Raw genomic sequence first — 20,057 nt, forward strand, 5'->3', positions numbered from 1 at the left:
CCTTAGGCCAGTCAAACAGTGAAAAGACAAACTTTAATCACTGATTGCTTTTACACTTGCTTGTGTTTCAGACATGCTGGGAGGTGCGAGGCTCTAGCCTGCTCTCTGAGTGCTGCTTCCTTACATTCCCAAGATTCTTTTTGTAGTTGATTTTCTACCTTTAAAGGTGATCTGTGCTCTAAAGGAGACAACTCTTTCTTAATCCTGTCTTCCATGCTACCGTTTTTCTACCTTTGTTAAAGCATGGGATTATCCAGGGCTGGAGATGATCTGGGCTTTCCTTCCCAGCAGTGTTTGGGATGGGGGAAGGCAGCACAGCCATGCTTAGCTGTAAAACCAGCCTTAAAGAAATTCAGCTTTCTCTGGGAAGGGGCCAACTGCAGCACATTCCAGCTCTAAGACCTTGTCTGGTCTGGGAAGAGCAGTGCTGGGAGGCCAGCAGGGATCCCTCCCAGACCCCCTCCGTGACCCCCTCGCAGTGCCAGCCCACCTCCCGCTTGTCCCTCCTGCAGCCCAGCTCCAGCTCCAAACCAACACCCAGCCACTGGTAAAGTGCAAATGGCACCTGCAAGAGCAGTCACACAGCACAGAGTGCCAGCTCAACCCCACAGTCATCCCCTGGGAGCACGAGCAGGGAGCCTGGTGATGGAACCCATCTGTGTGTGTGTGTGTGTGTGTGTGCACCCTGTGTGTGTGCACTCTGTGTGTGTGCACACTCTGTGTGTGTGTGCACTGTGTGTGTGCACTCTGTGTGTGTACACTCTGTGTGTGTGCACTCTCTGTGTGTGTGTGCACTCTGTGAGTGTGTGTGCACCCTGTGTGTGTGCACTCTGTGTGTGTGTGCACTGTGTGTGTGCACTCTCTGTGTGTGTGTGCACTCTGTGTGTGTGCGCACTCTGTGTGTGTGTCTCTCCACACCTGCGAGGCTGCAGGGCACTCCTTGCTTTCTGTTCTTTCTCAGAGGCTCTTGCACAAGGACTGCAAACAACGGGTCACACAGTGTTTAATCTCTTCAATTAGAAATCCCCAGTGCTGTTGCTGAGTTCCACCTTCAGAATCCAGACTGCCCGAGGTCTGGTTGTTTCCTCGGTTCCCTCTGGCAAGAAGGGTGGAATCCCTCAGCCCTTCCAGCCCTGCTGCCAGCTCTGCAGTGCATCCATCAGCCAGGGCTGCTCTCTCAAGTCCTGGCACCCAGCAGCACAGCCCCTGTTCCTCAGTCCCTCCTGCTGTGGCATGCAGCTGACAGAGGTGTCCTGTCTTGTCCAGTTTGGGCCCCCTTAACTATTATCCCTTTCTTTAGTCTTGGGATCTCCTCAAGGCTGACATTTTGGTCATATTTTTAGTGCCTGCTAAAAGGTTCTTGTTCAAACCTTCCTAATGTTTTCCTTCTCAGGTTTCTTGCAAAGGGCTCCTGTGGGAGCCCTGCTCCTCTCTGTGCTTCATTTCATAATCTTCCACCCTGGTCTCAAATAGGATGTGGTAGATCTTGCTGATTCACCAATTAAATCGAGTGGAATAATTTGGATTATTTTAAAAATAATTTTTAACACAGTTTAAATCAGCCCAATTGATTGTTCTCTCATGTAGCCCCATTAGGCGTTTTCTGAGGGAAGAAAAAAATATACTTGCTTTTATTATTTTTTCTGACTTTTGGCTTTTATGGCAGCACAGTATTTGACTCTTTGCTCCTTGTCTTGCTCTGAAACAGTTTATCAAATCTCCTTCAACAATTACTGTCTGCTCCTCTATTATTCACTTTCACTTGCTTGATTCTTTCCTATCAATCAGCTTTCTTCTCCCTTTCCAGCCTGCATTCTGTCAGCATAAAAGTCTCCTGCTTGAACTGCAGTGCAGGGTAAGTGCAGACTTAACCTTCCCCATTTCCCAGCCCTCCACACCCAGTGCCAAGGCAGCCACTCATTTTCTGTCTCCTTCTCCAGCCCAAGCTGCTCAAGCTCTCCATCACCTGCTCATTCTTTCCCTCCATTTGCAAGTGGGGAATTTCTGAGTCAACAGAGTGCTTTCCTGCAGTTTTTGCTCACCATCCCAGTGAAGCTGCAGCTTTCACTGAAGCTGAGGTGGGTGCTGTAAGCTTTTAGGGCTAAAACAAAACCTACTGCAGGGCTGGAGCTTCTCACTGATTCCTGTGTGCCTCAAGTGAGGCTCTGTCCGAGAACTCTCCTCGCTGTGAGGTCTCCTCTGTGACTGGGTCGAGGTGGAGCTCTGGGAAGGTGGTTTTGTTCCCGAAAATAAAAGCTGCCCATTCATTCTGCCCACAGAAGTGGATCCTGCTCCACGTTCTTCTGTTTTCTTCCCTCCTTCACTTCCCAGCCCCTCTGCATCCTCCTTCCCCTGAATTTCACCATCCCCAGTGCCAGTGTTGCTGGGTGCTTTCACCTTCATGTGTTTACATCACAATGACTCAGAGAAAAAGGTTTTCCTAAGTAGGAAGCAGAGCTCTGGTTTTATCATAACCATTAATAAAGCAATTAATTAGGTCTGTGCGCTATGAAATTCGAAGACCTTTGGTAGGTCATGCTCAGAAGTACATGTCTTTTGTATTAGTGAAGCGATAAAATTCAAATGGAAATGAGAAATGTTTTCTGCTCTTTACATGGAATGTTGAAAAAAATACGCTAGAATTTTACTGGTTTATTAAAGGGAATATGTCAGAGGGACTGTTCCTACTCTGTGCTTTTGACTGTCAGAAAAACATGCAATATCATGTATTTTCAGTGAAAAAAGCAGGTTTAAGGTACAAAAATGCTGTTTATTTATGAAAAGTGTAGAATTTTGTCCAAGCCCAAGCCTCAGTGGTGGAGATGTCCTCCCCAGGGGCAGCAGGCTGGGTGTAGCAGTAAATGCAGTGCAGGGATGGACTCTTACACTCTCCAGGCTCTGGTGTCTGGCCTTGCTGCTCGTGTGGAGGGACTGGGAGGAGTGACGGTGCCTGGCCTTCCTATCAATTAGGATCAAAGCCACCTAGCTGGCTGAGATGTGCTTCCTCTGAATCCTCATTTTGGGTTTCTGTCATGCGCCTTTAATCTCCTACAAAGTTACATTTCCATGAAAAAAAAAATAAATTCCATTTTTCCTGCTTATTTTTGTTAAGTGGAAAGTCTCCTTAATGATGTTTTTTTGGATTCAGAAGCTCCTCATCTAGGTCAGCATTTTCAGAATGCCACTTTCCCAATTGTTACGTCGCTACGCCTCAAATCCTTAATTCTAAACAATGAAAGTCTTGGAACAGTTCTTGCTTTCCTTTAATTTCCTTCCTTCTGAGAGCTGAATTTTTCCTCTCATCACGGTCTCCATCCCAGCTTCAACTCATTTATCAATTTATAAGTCTCGCTTCTTCCAGAATAGTTTTTCAGATACGTATTTTTAGATGAGAGCTGTTCCATCTTTCCAAAATGATCACTTCAAGCTCAGCCACTGGAGCTGAGACATACAATATTTAAATTATTATTTATAGTACAGGAACATGTGGAGACTTTCATTAAAGATAAGGCATTAGCCTTGTGCCTTGATGAGTGAAGGCACAGTGAGTGATGGTCCCTACTCTGAGCAGTTTGCACTCTTCAGCCTGGGTGGACTTGCTGGCAGAATTTAAGGAGAAATTTAACCCAAACACGTGTTGGCATCACTCAGGGCTGAATACAGCCCCCAGTTTGGTCAGATTTGCCCAGCCTGCCTGCCCCAGCTCAGGGTGCTGCTGTTTGTGTCTCAGTGCCTAACAGGCAAGAGGGACAGAAGGATGGGTGAGTGTGGGGAACAGGGAATGGAGAGCTGCCAGCAGGATGGGGTGAGTGTGGGGAACAGGGAATGGAGAGATGCCAGCAGGATGGGGTGAGTGTGGGGAACAGGGAAGGGAGAGCTGGCAGCAGGATGGGGTGAGTGTGGGGAACAGGGCGTGGAGAGCTGGCAGCAGGATGAGGTGAGTGCCAGGAACAGGGACCTGAGAGCCCCTGTGAGATCACAACCCCCCATGGGAGATGCCAGGGGAGCACAGCTGGGCACATCTGCAGGGGAGTGCAGCAGAGTGACCCTCTGAGCTCCAGGGCACGATGGGGAAGCAGCACCTGGAGATAACAGTACACCTGTACAAACACAGCCAGACAACTCCAGATTCCAGCATTTTCCCAGTCACTGTTAGAGGTCCATTTTCTCCAGCATGTCCCTAATTCTTTTGATTCCTCAGCTAGTACCAGCTCATGATCTGTCAGGCTTCAGCAGAGCCTGGTGCATTTCTGTCCTGAAAGAAACCTTTCTACTTGGATTACCATTTATAGCTCCAATTTTTTCACTAAGTGGTGTAAATTAGTTCTGTGTGACTTGATGGATTCTCTCCCTCCCCCTTGACAACAGTGATAAAAGATCTGACCCCTTTCTAGATGTTTGTAAAACCAGACATACAAAATCTAATTTGTTTAGGGCTGAGCTTTTAATTGCTTCACCATCACAACGTGAAACCAAACACTTTAGCAATCTTGGGGATTGATGGACTGATTTATAATAAGGGACTTGACCCAAGAGGGGTTATCAGCCTTGGATGTAGCAAAATAAATCTTTTGGGATTTGTCAGGACGTTGGTACACACTTGTGTGGGGCAGGGATTTGGTGTGCAGCTCCTGAACCCTGCTGTGGCTGCTGATGGAATGTCCCAGTGAAATGCTCTTCAGGCTGCACTCCTTGCCAGGGCTGCACACTGCAGCAGAGAAATAAAGCTGAACAGCCAGGCCAGGCTCTGCTCTGCTCCCAGGTGTCCAAAAACCAGGCTGTGCTCGCTGACCCAACAGCAGGATGAAACCCCTGCAGGTTTGAGGGGCTTTGGGGGTTTCACTGCTAAGAATTAGGATTGCAAAACAAACCCAGTGCTTATATGCAGAGTATTCCTGGTCATAAACTACCTCTAATTAATCTGGGGCTTTTTGCCCTGGCCCACAGGTGACAAGGCCTTCTTTAGCCTTTCAGAGGTAGCACTGGTTTAGCCTTCTGCATGTGCTGATTAGTATCAAGTCAGACTAATTCTTTTTTCCCCAGAGAAATCCCCTGTGTTATACTCATAAATAAAAAAGGAAAGGAAGAAACACTCTTGATGGTATTTTTGCGATTTGACTTTGCCTTCAGAATAGAACTGCACACATACAGCACTTGTCGTCCCTAAAACTTACATTTTGAAAGTTCTTTGAAGATCTAAATTACAGATCTTTCATATGAAAACTTAATGAAGGACTCTAAACAAAATAAAATAGAAATGATGACATGAAAGAGCCTTCTTATGGCTTCAATAACAAGATAAACAGTTTAATATTCCACATACTGCATTAAAAATAACAGCTGGGCTCTGTGGAGATGAATCCCCTAACTCAGCTACGCTGGTTCCCACATTACCCCAGCACAGGTTGGTGGCTCTCCCTCACTTGCCACCTGCTCTGGCCCCCAGAAATGCTGAAGGCAGCCAACACTGGTCAGTTTTAGCAGACACCACAATACCTTTAACAAAAACAGAATAAAGTGCCATTACCAGCACCACTCCAGTACCCCCAAGTGATAGACACATTCTGTATTGACAGCCTCCAATTTTAATGAGCTATTGCTGTTTCAGACCATATTGATTGGCCTTTTTTTCCCCTCTTCCTCCAATTCAGCGAGAGGAAACGAGAACCAGCATTTCATTAAAAGGAGACTTTGTCCAGTGTTTCATATTTCATGAACACTTGTGAGTGAACACATCCCATAAAATAACCAATTAATTCAGCCGTGCTAAGACCCAGACTGAAAACTACACCGCTGCATTAACAGAAGCCCATGGAGGTTTAACATTTCCTCCTGTACAAAAAGTTCCCAAACATTATTCTCATCCACATCCCCTGATTCCCTTCACTTTCTACCTCCTGGCTTTCCTGACAGCTTCTGCTGTGTTTGTTGTTGTGTGTGACTATTCTACCATGCTGTTTGCAGCTCAGGGTGCTTCACATGCAATCCCCGTTTGATTCTGAGTGGGTTTTGTTATTGTTGCTTTTGACAACATCACAGATTGAAGTTTAGAGTGACCAAAAGAGCAGGGGAAGGAGTTACCTGCAATAATGATTTGCAAATTGTGTTAATTTCATAGTGGGATTCTGCTTTTTGATAGGATTTAATGCGTAATGAGCTCCTGAGACGTTATTTTTGCTTCAAAGCTTTGCTGAGTACTAGATCCTATTAAATTCTTGCAGTGAACACACCAAAAAATACTTTGAGCTAATTTTAATAATTTTTAATTGAAGGAATATTTTTATTCCAATTTGAATATTCAAGCTGTTCAAAAGTTAACACATTCTCAAAGTACTCGTCAGTCTTTTCTTCCCATAAAATCTTTTTTTAGGCAGTCTGTGGCTTTTGGGGAGGGGGACAGATTTTTTTGTCTCAGGTTTGTTTTTCAGACCCAATTGAAACAAATTTAGACATATTTTATTATTTATTTTTTTTTAAGTGCCTGCATGCTGCAGCCTAATTTCCATTCTTTTTATTGCTGTTTTATAGTGTACCATTATTGTTTATTTCCTTTGCGTTTTCCTAAAAGCAGGAACAAAACACAAATTTCCCTGCTAGTCCTTTCTTGTGTGGTAGCGGGAGCTGGGTTTGTGTGCGTGTGTCACGCTCAGTAACATATGTATTTCCTTGTTAGCAGGGTTGTTCTATTACATTAAATCTTAGGGATTCCAGCAGAGCCTGGCATCCGAGGCTGCAAAACAACTCACAGGAGCCCAAACAGCATCAAAACCTGCACACACCACAAGGGATGTGTGAGTGCCATGCTCCAGGGGGAGGAGAGGCACCCGGGGTGCAGGGACCTGGTCCTGCCTTCCCAAAAACCTGGAGATGGCTCCTGGAGACTCTGTGGTTTATCCTCTCGACCTCGGTGCTCTCCCAAATCCCAGGGAAGGCTGAGACAGAGCAGCCCTGCAGTGTCTGTGGCACAGCTGTGCTCGCTCCAGGCGTGGCACAGAGCAAGGGCTGGCAGTGCCAGGGGCACGAGGCTGGGCCAGCTGAGCCCCTGACCCCCTGGCCAGGGGGGCTGTGGGGAGCTGCTGACCCCACAGCTCTGCCTGCAGGGCTTTGGGGCTAACAGGGGCTGGGGGAGCTGCTGTGGGACCCCAGCTTGCCTGGCCTTCGCTCACAGGGGAGTGCAGTCAGACACTGGGCACACAGGTGAGTGCAGTCAGACACTGGGCACACAGGTGAGTGCAGCTGGGCACACAGGGGGGTGCAGACACTCTGGGCACACAGGTGAGCTGTGGTCTGAGCTGTGAGCACCCAGGGTTTTGCTGTGCTGCCCTGGCTGCCCTGGCTCTGCTCACAGTGCACCAGCCAGGGGCTCTTCATTAGAGCTAAATGAGTGACCCTAATGAGTCCTTCCATCTCCATGTCAGTTTTTAGGAATCAGAGGCAGATGGTTAAGAGCTCTGAGATGTTTGGGGTGACCTTGGGGAGGCTCTAACTGCAACGCAAAATTGCAAATGGTGAGTGCAGTAAGCAGATTAAGAGTCTGGCACTCTGGCAAATCTCAAGACCTAGTCTTATGTTGCTATTTTTCCCCTATGGCAAACTTACAGATTTCACAATGACTTTGCTGTAGCAGTGACTTGGAAATTATAGTGAGTGAGTGTTCCCTTTTTAAATAATGGATTATGAGGCAAAGATTAATTTTTGCTCAATTTTCACACTAATTCAGTGCCTTGCTGCCAGCAGGAGCACAAAGAAGGACATGAATTCACAGTGGCTCTCCTCTCTTTCAGGGCTGTCACATGCCTTTGTTGGATGGGGCTGTTTGCAGTGAGGTGCTGTCACTCACATCTGGTGCCTGCTGAACCGTGGGGCTTTGACACCTCCTGGAACATCCTTTGGTTCTTGTCAGCAGTGAAGAGCTCAGCCCCTTCCCAGCCTGATCTGGGCTGCTCTGAAGGAAACCAGTGGGCAGAAGGTCACAAACAACAACCAGAGACTGCCACCACTCTGCAGCTGCCAGGTACCTCTTGTTTTTCAGGCCAGTTGGAAAAGCAGGGCAGAGGGAGAGAGAGGGAGAAGGAAACAGAGAAAGACAGGCAGCTGAGAAGAGGTGAAACCAGAAATGCTGTGTCCCAGAGGCATTTATCAGCCCAAATGAAATGGAAACAGCGAAAGGGAAACACTGCTTTGCTTTTCTCAAAATTGTATTTCCAGTTGAATGAGTTGAAAAGAAAATATCCTTTCCTTTTCCTGCGATTTTGAGAGATCTGTTTGCTAAGTCTGCAGGCTTAGTGGGAGAGACAAGGAGTATTTATTTTCTGTATACGTTGGTAATTTATGAGGTTGCTATAAATGCAGAGTTTATGGAAGTAAAATCAGGCCATGAAATAAAAAGGATTTTATTCAAATATCCCAGCTTATTAATTCTTTCTAATTCTTCACAGAGGTGGAGATGAGTGAGGATGCACACATGGTTTACTGAATATTAAAAGGGAGAAGATCCAGTAAAATAGAAAATGCAGGTATAATTTAAAAATAGAAAAAGATGAAAGATAAGTGAATTTTATTAGGGATTGAAATATAATTGAATTTTCCTTTTCCTATTTTGCCATCAAAGATGGCAGAAAGAAGTTTACCATTGTGGGAAAGGGTCTTGCATTGCTAACAAACCTGTGCAAAGTGGCTTTACCTTCCTGTGCAGCGGGGTGTGACTGAAGGGATGTAAATGCAGCTCTTATCTGTGCCACATGAAGGGGTGGAGAGGAGATTTAGAGCCTTGAGCAAGAAAGAAGGTGGCACAATAACTTTCACTGGGATTTAGTGCTCCACCAAGAGCAGAAATGGGGCGAACACCTCCTTCTGTACGAGCAGCATTGACTGTCTGTTCCACTGAGTGTCCATCACATGCCCAGCTGTGTGATGGGCTGTTGGCCTGCCTTCATCTCCAGAAATGTCCAGGAGGATGAAGGGATGGGGAAAGGTCCCTTTAGGTGATGTGCTGGGAGATGCACAGGCACACAGAGGTGCTGCTGGGGTGTCAGAGCCCCAGGCTAAGGTGCTGGACCTCAGAGCCCCCAAAGCTCACAGAAATCTCTCCTCTCCAATGCTTTCTGGGAGAAAGGAGTCAGCAGAGCACAAATCCTTAGCTGGCTGCGTGGCAGCAGGCTCTCCCTGGGCACACAGCTTCCCAGGGGCTGCTTTCCCCTGAAGCTTGGACTGGAAGGGGAGAACACGTCAGGTGTGCTGAGTGAGGGTGTACTGATGCTGGAGCAGCCTGTCAGGTGACACTGACCTCACAGAGCAGTCATTTGCAGGCCTTCACCAAACCAAGTCCTTGCTATGAGCTGGCTTTGGAGGAACGCAAATGTCCCAAGGAGCACCTCCTGTCCTGGCAGACACAGAGACCCTGCACTGCCTTTTCCCACCCCTCTCCAGCTTTGTACATGAGTCTGTTCAGTATTTGGCAGCTGTCTTGGGGTGTCTGCCTCCCCCTGAGCTGCCCCTCCATCCTGGGCACCAGTGAGCAGACACATCCTTGGTGGATCCGTGCCTGGCTGAGGGGCTGCTGGCAGCAGTCACCACCAGTCCCATGGATTGGGGCAGGAGCTAAGATCTGTTTCCTCCAGTTAAAATGGGCAGGAAATTAAATTAGGGGGGCTCTGCAGTCAAGGCAAGTGGCACAAAATGAGGAAGAGGTCACTGTGATGGGCATCAGCCTCATTTGCACCTTGGCATCTCCTGGCCTTGCCTGTCCCTCTGAGCTGCCCCTCTCTGGGGGCTGAGCTGTGACCCCAGCCCCTGCAGCTCTGGCAGAACCCACGCTGGAGTGATGGCAGAGGAGCAGCTGTGCCCCCAGAGCTGGAGGGATGGCACAGGGCAGCTTCACAGGGCAGGGGGACTGGCACTCCGTGCTCAAACCGTGGCACAGAGGGTTTGAAGAGAGCCTGGCTCTGGAGTTCCCAGTGCAGTGGCACTCCACGGGGCTGGGCTGGGGCTGTGATGGTGAGATGAGATCAGATGAGCTGAGCTGCACTTCACACAGTGCAGGAGTGCAGGAGCAGTGTGGCAGTTAGGGGAACTTTGGTGTCTTTTTTTGGAACGCTTTTGATAGTCGAGGTGGCATCTGACCTTCTGCATTTGAGATCTGATGGCTCAGGGACCTCCAGCTGTAATATTGGCCATCAGTCCCTACTCTCACATACAGAACTAGTGCCAGGCTCAGAAAAGCCTCAGAGAAAGCTGGCTGTTCTGAGAAGCAATTCCCATTGTTGCATTCACTAAAACTTCTGGGCCCCTGAGGTATACAAGGGAGTGTCTGAGTTGTAAGTATCAAAAGAAATTAATTATTCTATATTATAATTAAGTCTTTTTTAATTAGCTGAATAATTGGAATTTTTCTTGCGTTACAATGCAGGTTTTCACATAGCCAGATAATCTGAAACTTTAGAGGGATTTACCTGAGAAACTGCTCTCATCCCCAATTGTCTTTTTATACTATATAAAGTAGTAAATAAGGGTTCTGAGGTGGCTACAAGAAAGGCAGCTCTCTTTAAAAGAAGTCTGTCAAGCCCAACTTGTCCCTCAAAATGTATGTTTTGTGAAAGCCTTCAGAAAATGTTGGGTCGAACTGTTTTAGTGTTATTGTGAGGAAATCAATATTTCCCTGCAGCCTTTGCAGCCCCCAAATTGTAGCATGTTGTTTGTGCAGGAGAAGCTGAAAGTGAAACTGCCTGAAAATGAGAGTGAAGCAAACTGGCCTGTTTCTATAATTTGCCTTGGAAGTCCCCAAGGTAAACAAAACAACACACTTGAGCAGTCAAAACTGAAATATTCTCCTCATGCAAATGCCTGAATTGGAGGATGCTGGTGGCATTCTGGGAGGGGTTTTTGCTTTTCTTTCAGCCTTTTCCTTCTCCTTTCCCCTTCCCCATCTCCCTGCTCCCCATGTGCCACACAGCAGATCTTCCAGGCTTTGTCCTCCAGCAGGAGCACCGAGGAGGTGGTGCAAGGTCCCCATGTGCTCCAGCGCTGCAGTCAGTGATCTGCCTGCAGTTCCACACCATGGGAGAAGAGAGAACCTTTTCCCACTGCTCTGCTCTGGCAGCAGTCAGGGCATCAGGCACGTTCCATGCCATGGGAGAAGAGAGAACCTTTTCCCACTGCTCTGGCAGAGGTGGGGCAGCAGCTCGGTGTCGTGGACACCTCTGGGAGCCTGGGGCTGGCAGAGGTGCATCCCAGGTGTCCCTGAGCCCTGCTGTGACCTCTCTCATGTGACATAGGCCTGGTTTAAGGGCTCTGTAGGGTTGGGATTTGGACAGGTGGTGCCAGGAGGAACAGAGTTTATTGTCTTGGGTACTGTGGCTGTAGGCTGGTGTTTGCTGTTGTTGTAACCAAGTTCTGAAAGGAACCACGTTGATTTGGCTCAACGTGAGTTTGGCTGGGACCTCTGTCAACAAAATTAAAAGGGAGACTCCGGGAGACACATAGCTTGCTCACAGACACAGCAGTGTGGATGCAGCAGCTTTACAATCCTGTGTGTTCATCTGTCTCAGACAGAAAAAAAAGATGAAGCCGGTTTGTTTTTGAGAACAGGAGGAGATCAGGAGAGCAAAGGACCAGAGGAAAGCAAATGCTGTGCTGACTGGCAAAGAGACTGCTCTCTTTGTGTTCTTTGTGCTTGACTGAAACATCTTCACAGGACTTTTTCCCCTCTAATCTGGAAATAATTCTGATTTATTTTCAGCCCTCTATTAAGAGGAGTCACGCAGCAGCGGCTGGCGGCGGGCGGCTGCGTGCGCGCGGCCGCCTCAGTGTGCTTCCAGGGGGCTGCTGCCTTCCTCACTTGGCACTGCAGTCAATTATTGTGTTTTCAATTATATATAAAAGGCAATGATGGAGGTTTTCAGCTTTTATAGCACCACAAATCACAGAGTCCTTCTCTGTACACGCGGCAGCGCTGCCACAGCGCAGCGCGGGGCACCACGGCTTCCCTTGCAGAGGGAGCAGCGCCATCAGGAACCCCCAAAAAGGGACACCTAGGAGGGCAAACCTTCACAGGCAGCTGCTCCTCTGCAGGGCTCTCCAGCCAGCAACCCCTGGCTGACAGGCCAGGCAGTGTGACCCTTGGAAGGGCAGGGAGATCTACTTCAGTGTGCTTCACACGGGCAACAGCACTGTAAGGAGCTGTGCAGCTCGTGTGGGCAAGGAAGGGTTAAGGTGAGGACATCATTGGTGACAAGGGTCGTGGCACAGAGAGTGACACTGGCTGCAGCACTTCTGGAGGTGTTTATTCTCTTGCCAGCTCAAAGTTACTGGGTAGACCTGAAGCGAATAGGCTGGGGAACTGTTGGGAACTGGGATCTGTTTCACAGAATGATCCTTTCATTGTACGTAATAGCCTATTATGATTATTACTATTATTATTAATAATAATAATATAGTTGCAAAGTTAGCCCTGGTATAAAAGGGCTTGGACTGGCAGATCAGGAGCATTTGCCTTTGAAACCAGGCAATATAAGGAAAGCACCAAGGCTGTAATGGAGCATGAACAATCCTCAGTAGCAGAAGATGCCAGCTACCATGCAGGGATCTGAAAAGGACTCACCACTGGCAGGCCTGCTCTTGACTTTGGCATCTGGGTACCTTAATGCACATTTAAATGCCCCAGAATGGTCTGGTGCAAGGGCAGCAGTGGCACTTGTCAGCTCCTCCACTTGCCTTTAGTAGAAGTGATATTAGCCAAGCCATTTTCATTCTGCTGGAGGGGAGGGGGGTGTCTGAATGCATCTCAGGCTGCATTTCACCTGTGGCAGGTTGGTGGTAACCCAGCAGTCAGGTCCAGGAGAGCAAGGCTGGGAGAGGCTGAGCAGGCAGGAGCAGAAATCAAATCATTGCCACACGGAGTGAGCAGGAACATTTGAATGCCGAGACTCCAGCGAGAAAGCAAGTGAGAAATATGAACAGAGGCTGTCAGCCAGTTGGATATATTGACTGCACTACAAACTGGAGAAGGAGAAGTGATCCTGGTGACTGGGTGGAGATATTTGGGATGGTCCTGTGTCACCCAGAACTCACCCTGGACCCCTGTGCTCCCTTGCAGGGTAAGGACACAGGCGAGGAGGATCCCCCCATGGTAAAGAAAGCTGTTAGTTCGGGGAGACAGGGACCAGAGAGACCACTGAGAGACTCAGTTAACTGCAGCTGGCTACCAGTGAAAGCTGATTTTGAGCCTGAACTGGAAAAAAAAAAAAAAAAGAAAAAAAAAAAAAAAAAAAAAGTAGAAAAAAAGTCATTCCTAGAAAATGGCTCCTGGTGTATGTGCTGCACTGATGCTGGGGGATAATGAACTGGAATTCAGAATTTTCTGGATGTCAGGCATGACATGGGAATGCTGCTGACATAAATTAGGGGCAGGGGTTCAAGGATGTGCCAGGAGGACTGGAAGGATTCTCTAGAAAGAAAAGGAACTTAAAAGTTCTTAGGCAAAGCAATTGTTGCCAGCAATCATTGCTTTCATGGATCAGGGTCCAGAGGACAAACAAACCCAAAGCTGTGGGGGAGGAGAGGACCCTTGACTGTCCTGCAGTTTGTGGCTGTCTGCCCACAGGAAGGCAGAGGGTATCCTGTCTGGGCTGGATAAATCTTGGAAATGGCATTTGAAGCAGACATGAAATAGGGTTTGGAGGGAACTAGAGCCTGGGAGAAGATCTGGCGAGATGGAATATAAAATCCATTAGTGTCTTAATGCATAAATTGGCAGAACTGTACAACAGCAATGAAAAACAAGCTACTGGGAGCCCAAACTGTTATTAGATTCTGGTGCCTCAGTGACTATGGAAATTCGTATTCTGCAAGAGTCAGGGTGCCCATAAGGTGCCCCAACAGACACGGGTGTTCAGGGGTCTCCTGTGGTGCAGGGAGAGCCTCAGCTCTGCCCCACACACACTCCAGTGCAAACTGCTTACTGGAGAGTGTGCCTGAAGCTTTTTGTATTCAGCATCATGCACAGGATAAAAAAATGGGCTTTTCAGCAGCCTGTTCCTTAAACAAAACAGGTGAGTTTAGATCTGACTAACTGTGCAAGTATAATACAGAAATAGAAAGACTCATAATTACCTTGCCTACAAAATGATGTTTTCCTGTAAAGGCTCCTGAAATAGTCAGGAGAGCTTGGGATGAGGGTCAGTTACCTTTCTGCAAGTATAAGCCTGAGATAAGTTGGAGTATGGGAAGATTAATGCCTTTGCTTTAATAGCAGGGCTTGATCCAAGACTGCAGAAAAGCTGTAAGAAGCCAGGCGAGCCCAGAAAGCCTGGTGGATCCAGGAGTGCCAGTGCAGTGACCCAGGGTGTGTAATTCCCCTGTGGGGCTGGCATTAAAGGGAAATAGAAAGATGCATCTTACTGTGGATTTCAGAGCATTAAAAGCTGTAACTCTGCAAACATCACCTCTTCTTGTTAAAGTGCCAGAAATTACGGCTGCCATGGTACAAGGAGATAAGTGGGTTTTGGCCATAGATCTAGCAAATGCATTTTTCTTCAGCTCTTTAGCAGAGAAATGTTGGTAAAAGTTTGGGGTTTACAGTTCAGGAGGGGAAAAAAAAATATTTCACTTGAGTTCCTCAAGGATTTCACCAGCTCCTGTGATCTGTCACATACACATCACCCAAACGTGGGAGAAATGAGCCTGCAGGAAGTGTGTGACATCAGACGGGGCTCACACCTGAACTGGGTAGATGCTGAAGAACAAGTGTGTCAGCAGACTGGAAGATTTGGCTGCAATCCATGAGGGAGGATTGAAAGTCAACAGACAAAAGGTTCAATTAGTGCAACAAGAGGTAAAATATTTAGGAGCAATACGAGGTATTGAAGGCCAGACTCCTGATAAACAGAGTGTGGAATTAATTCCAAAGCTGCCCAGCCCCACTGCTCTGCCTAGCTGAGAGCACTGTACACACTTAATTGTATGCAGGATTTTATTCTGATGCTCACTGAAGTGAGTCATCCTCCAGCTAAGCTTTTAGAGCAAAGCAGGCAGTGGGAGCAGGGTGTAGGAAAGCAGGGAGCTCAGTCAAGCTGAAGCCAGCCTAGCCCGAGCTGCAGTGCTGGGCTGGCTGGACCCAGAAAACCTCCTCATGCATGGTTTGCCTCTGTCAGCCAGGGAAAAAAGCGCCAATTTGGCACAAAAAAGAAAGATACCATGTTCCAGCCTATTGTCTGTGCATCTCAAATCTTATTGACACCGCAACTCCTTGTCAAAAGGAATGAGTATATTTAGTCTGGAAATCAGAAAAATTGGATTATCCCGTTGGAGGGCGGCCAGTGGCACAACACCCTCGTCGTGCTTCCTTGAAATGCAGCGTGTTCAGTGCAGCACAGGATGGTGCCTGTGGGCCCTGGGCTGGCAGCACAGCCCTTGGTGGGTGACGGGGACAGGGAGGGCTGCAGCAGGACGCGGGGCACGAGCAGCTCTGCTCATGCAGGGTGCTGAACTGACTCAGGTACCGCAGCCTCCCGATGTGCAGCGGCCCGTGCAGGTTTAATTGCCTCTGTCAGAACAGATCCACACGAAGCAGAAACGTGCTGTACAGGTGGCTGGGGCTGGTGCAGAGCGAGGCGCAAGATGTGCTCGGGTGCGTGCAGAGAGGAGCAGGGCTCACCTCGCTCACTACAAGTGGCAGCAATCCCACAGGCATTGTCAGCTGTGCTTCCCCACGGGCTGAGCCAGCCAGGAGGAAGGATTTCATTTTGCTGAACAAGTTTTTTGCCCCTCTAGTTACAAAGCAGCGACTGCGCGGAGCAGAATGCCCACAAACCTCAGGATGTGAGGGATTTAGCTTCCAAAGGAAGCTTTGAGGAGGTTAGTACAGGTGAGTGGCAGAAAGCAGGATGTGGTGTTCCCATCTGAATGACTCCACAAACAGCTACAGTCTGCCATGATTCTGTTCCTTTTAAGACCTCGACATGAAGTGAGATATGACTCTGAGAGAATCGGTGGTTAAAAACTTCCTTATCAGATGAATAGCAACTGAAGGGTCTCACAGATTAATGAATGAAAGGATCTGACAGACGACTGCAGGATAATCAACAAATAGCTGAGCAATTAGGGCAAAATGTTCATAGAATAGATAAAAGGCAGAAAATGGTAAATGATCAACATGAAGAATGGTGAGCAGGGGTTCAGGTAGTACATCATGGGCTCCCAGCAAAGAGCACACCTGGGGCTGTGAGTGGGATGGATCTGGCACTAGCACAAATAAAGGCATTTCCATTGTTTATTAGTTCAAGTGAGTTCTGACAATGTCAGGCAGCTTCATCAATCACAGCCAAAGCTTTGCAAAGGAGAAAAACACTAAGCCATAAGAAAAGTTGTCTTTATTTTCCAGGTGACAGAAAGGAGTGAGTGTTAGCCATCACCAGGGCTGGATCAGCACAGAGACATGGATCTGCTGTGGTGGGTAAGAACAGCTCTTCCAGCTGTGTTGTACATGAGTTTTACTGAAGCTGGCCGTGTGGTTGAGTGCTGTTGGGGTCTTTTTGTTCTGCCCACTGCATGCAGTGGTGGTTTCTGTGTTTCACCCTGGAGCTGTCAGGGATGTTCCCTGAGATGCCCATGGCCTCTCCTCCCTGTGAGAGCGCAGCCCCTGCTGCTCAGTGGGATAAAGGCAGTTTGGTGCAGTTTGGTGGGAGCTGGGCAGCAGTGTGGGCTGGGCTGGAGCTCTCTCCTCTCTGAGCTGTCCAAGCTCCCCATCATCCACAGCTGGATATGTTCAGGGATGGCTTAGAGCTGCATCAGCCCCACTTTCCCAGAGCCACTCGTGCTTTGCTGTGGCTGGAAGGAAAGCACCAGCTCGCCCAGCAGTTTGAAAGCCCTTATGTTTTATTTCCTTTTCTCTTCCCTCCGTCTCGCAGCCCCATCCACTTCAATTTAAAAGTATTGTGTTCCCCTTTCCTGAGAGGCCAGCGTGTGTCTAGCAGGCAGTGTAGACACAGCCATGCACTATTGTTCCTGTCACCTCCAATCACACAGCCATCACCATCATGCTAAATCCCTTCCTCCCACCTGCATTCCTCTGGATCACATCCTCCCTCAGTCTCCATCTTCTGCCCTCCCCAGCCCGGGCAAGCAGCCCAGCAGCTGAGAAGGGAGAGCTGCCTTGTTATGGTGGAGGGTCTTTTTCCTGTCAGGAGCTTGTTTCTTCTGCCATGAGCTGGGATCTCTTGAGAGAAAGCAAGCTAAAAACGTCTTTGAGCAGCCTCTTCTGTTCTGCCCTCCTGGTGCCAGTTGAAAATGAGAAGAAAAGGGTGGGGGGGAAGATTAAAAAAAAATAAAGAAAAGAAAAAGATCTTCAAAAAGGAAGACTCTTCCAGAGCCCAAACAATCAATGGGACAATAGGAGATGAGGATTGCGGCTCTGCTCCATCCCTGGGAGCAGGGCTCTGAAGAGGCCTGGGTGATGAGCTGAAAAGCTCCCTGCTCGCTGCAGACAAAGCCTGGGCAGAGGGCAGAGGGCAGAGGTAAGACCAGCTGAGATGAGCCCTCTAATCAGGCCCACGCTGAGGGCTGGTGGCACTGCCAGCGCTGGTGACAGCGGGCAGGAGTGACCCCGAGCCCCCAGCTCCCGCGGCCCCTGCTGCACGCGCCGTTCCACAGCGCAGGGACGGCTGCAATAAAGACACCTCGCACTGCACAGCTTCATCTGTGACCTCTTTCTGCTGCCTACCGAAAACACAAAGTGCCAGAGTCAAGGATCATTAGCTGACGAGGCACAACTGCCTTGTGCTTCTATTTTTCCTGTGAGTATCAGCTGCTTGGGAGGCAGAGTTTGCTCCTAATCCTTCCTGCATCCAGGATGGGTTCCTGTGGAGCTCGGACACAAATTATAACAGAACTGCAGTGGTTTGGGCAGCTCCAGCTGCAGGCTCCTCGTGCCATCACTGCTTTCCTCCCCAGAGGCTGAGCCAGTGGGCTCCAGAGAATCTGTAGGGTTGTCAGCCCATCTCTTCCCAAATTTTTGGCAAGGAAGAAGGATTTACAGACACCAGGGAGCAGAAGGAATCCATTCCCACCCCGAGTGAACTCCTGAGGGTCCCTGGCTGTGCTGCACAAGCCAAGGGGCTTTGGGAAGGTCACCTGCCTCAGCAGGGAAGACAAAAGATGGATCTGTACCTCTGTAATTTTTTTTTTTTTTTTTTTTTTTTTTTTTTTTTTTTTTTTTTTTTTTTTTTTTTTTTTTTTTGCATTAGAAGTAGTGTCAGTTGTCAAACAAGACTCCAGATTGATTTGGTATTTGGTTTTTCATGTCTAGCTTTCAACATCCTCAAAGGCATCTAATTGTTCAGGACAGAGTGAGTATCTGCACTTACAGAAATCAAGGCTGGAGTGGAGCTCCCCTGAAAGCCAGGCACCGGGAAGCCAAGATTAGTTTTCAGAAAGTAAGTGGTTTTCATTTTTCGGTTTCTCAAGGACTCTTTCAAGGGCCAAGCAGATGGCTGGGAGATCTACAGAATGGAAACCTGCACTTCTAATGGGGACACAGAAGTGTGTGTGGAGGGGGTTGTTTGTTTGGGCTTTCTTTTAGCTAAATTGCCTTTTTGTTTGACAGCAATTTACACTATTTATGCAGCTGGAATGCCCGTGCATTTTCATGTGGACTCTCCCTTTTCAACAAAGGACTGAGAAAATTGCCACACAAATCCTAGGAGCTTCCCAGCAGCTCTGAGGCATAACCAGCAGAGCCATTTCCAACTTACAGACACCAAGGCAGAGTTCAGTTCCAAAAGCAGCTCTGGCTCCACTCTCGGGGGTTTTCATGGAGAGGTGGGCTTGTGTTGAGGGCCAGGCTGGCCTCAGCTGCTTTCTCAGAGCTCTGGGGCTGTGCTGGCCTTTCGGCAGTGGTGGCCTGCCTGGGAGAGGCTCCCTGTCCCCCAGCTGTGGCACAGGGAGGCAGTGGCAGCCCAGGGCACAGCTGTCCCCATGTCCCCAGCCCTGAGCCTGCCCAGCCCCGCTGCCCCCAGCGCCTGCCAGACCTTCCACGTGTTTGTACCCCGCTAAATTTAGCCCAATGTCTTATTTCTCCATCCTGCCCACATCTGTAATTTTTTTTTTTTTTCTAGGCAGGCTAAAGAAAAAAATGTATGGTTTGAAACCTAAAGAGTCAAGGGTCCATTTGGTAGATTTTCTTTTAATTTTGAGCTTTCTGGGGGTTATTTTATTATTTTATAGGCAGAGTTCAGTTCCAAAAGCAGCTCTGGCTCCACTCTCGGGGGTTTTCATGGAGAGGTGGGCTTGTGTTGAGGGCCAGGCTGGCCTCAGCTGCTTTCTCAGAGCTCTGGGGCTGTGCTGGCCTTTCGGCAGTGGTGGCCTGCCTGGGAGAGGCTCCCTGTCCCCCAGCTGTGGCACAGGGAGGCAGTGGCAGCCCAGGGCACAGCTGTCCCCATGTCCCCAGCCCTGAGCCTGCCCAGCCCCGCTGCCCCCAGCGCCTGCCAGACCTTCCACGTGTTTGTACCCCGCTAAATTTAGCCCAATGTCTTATTTCTCCATCCTGCCCACATCATTCCCAGGATGATGCACTGGAGGCTGCCTGGACACGTCCCTGTGAGAGGAACCTGCTGAGGAACCCACCCTGTGAGGCCAGGACTGCCCCACGGAGGCTCAGGAATCCCTGCAGGGCACAGGGATGGAGAATGAGCTCCTCTGCCACCAGCAAACTGCCTGGTGGCATCAGGAAATAGCGCTGATCCTGCGCCTGCACAGGGAAACTGAGGCACAGCCTTGGGGAGCTGCCTTCCTCGGGGAGCTGCAGGTATTCCCCAGGATGCTGAGCCCACCCAGCCCGGCGTTCACTGCAGCACCGCACAGACACCCCCTCATGTTTGCATCTCTCTGCTGTGTGCCTGTCCCACTCGTTTCCCTTGCTAGCCTGTCACAACCATTACTAAAATATGCTTATCTCATATATGCAAATAGCAGGATATTTATAAGATTCTTTGAAATTTCCATAATTGTGCTGTAAAAAAAAAAAAAAAAAAAAAAATCTTTTTTCTTATTTAAAAAAAGGTTGA

This window comes from Pyrgilauda ruficollis, unplaced genomic scaffold, assembly GCF_017590135.1.
Source record: "Pyrgilauda ruficollis isolate IOZ18807 unplaced genomic scaffold, ASM1759013v1 scaffold133, whole genome shotgun sequence".
NCBI lineage: Eukaryota > Metazoa > Chordata > Aves > Passeriformes > Passeridae > Pyrgilauda > Pyrgilauda ruficollis.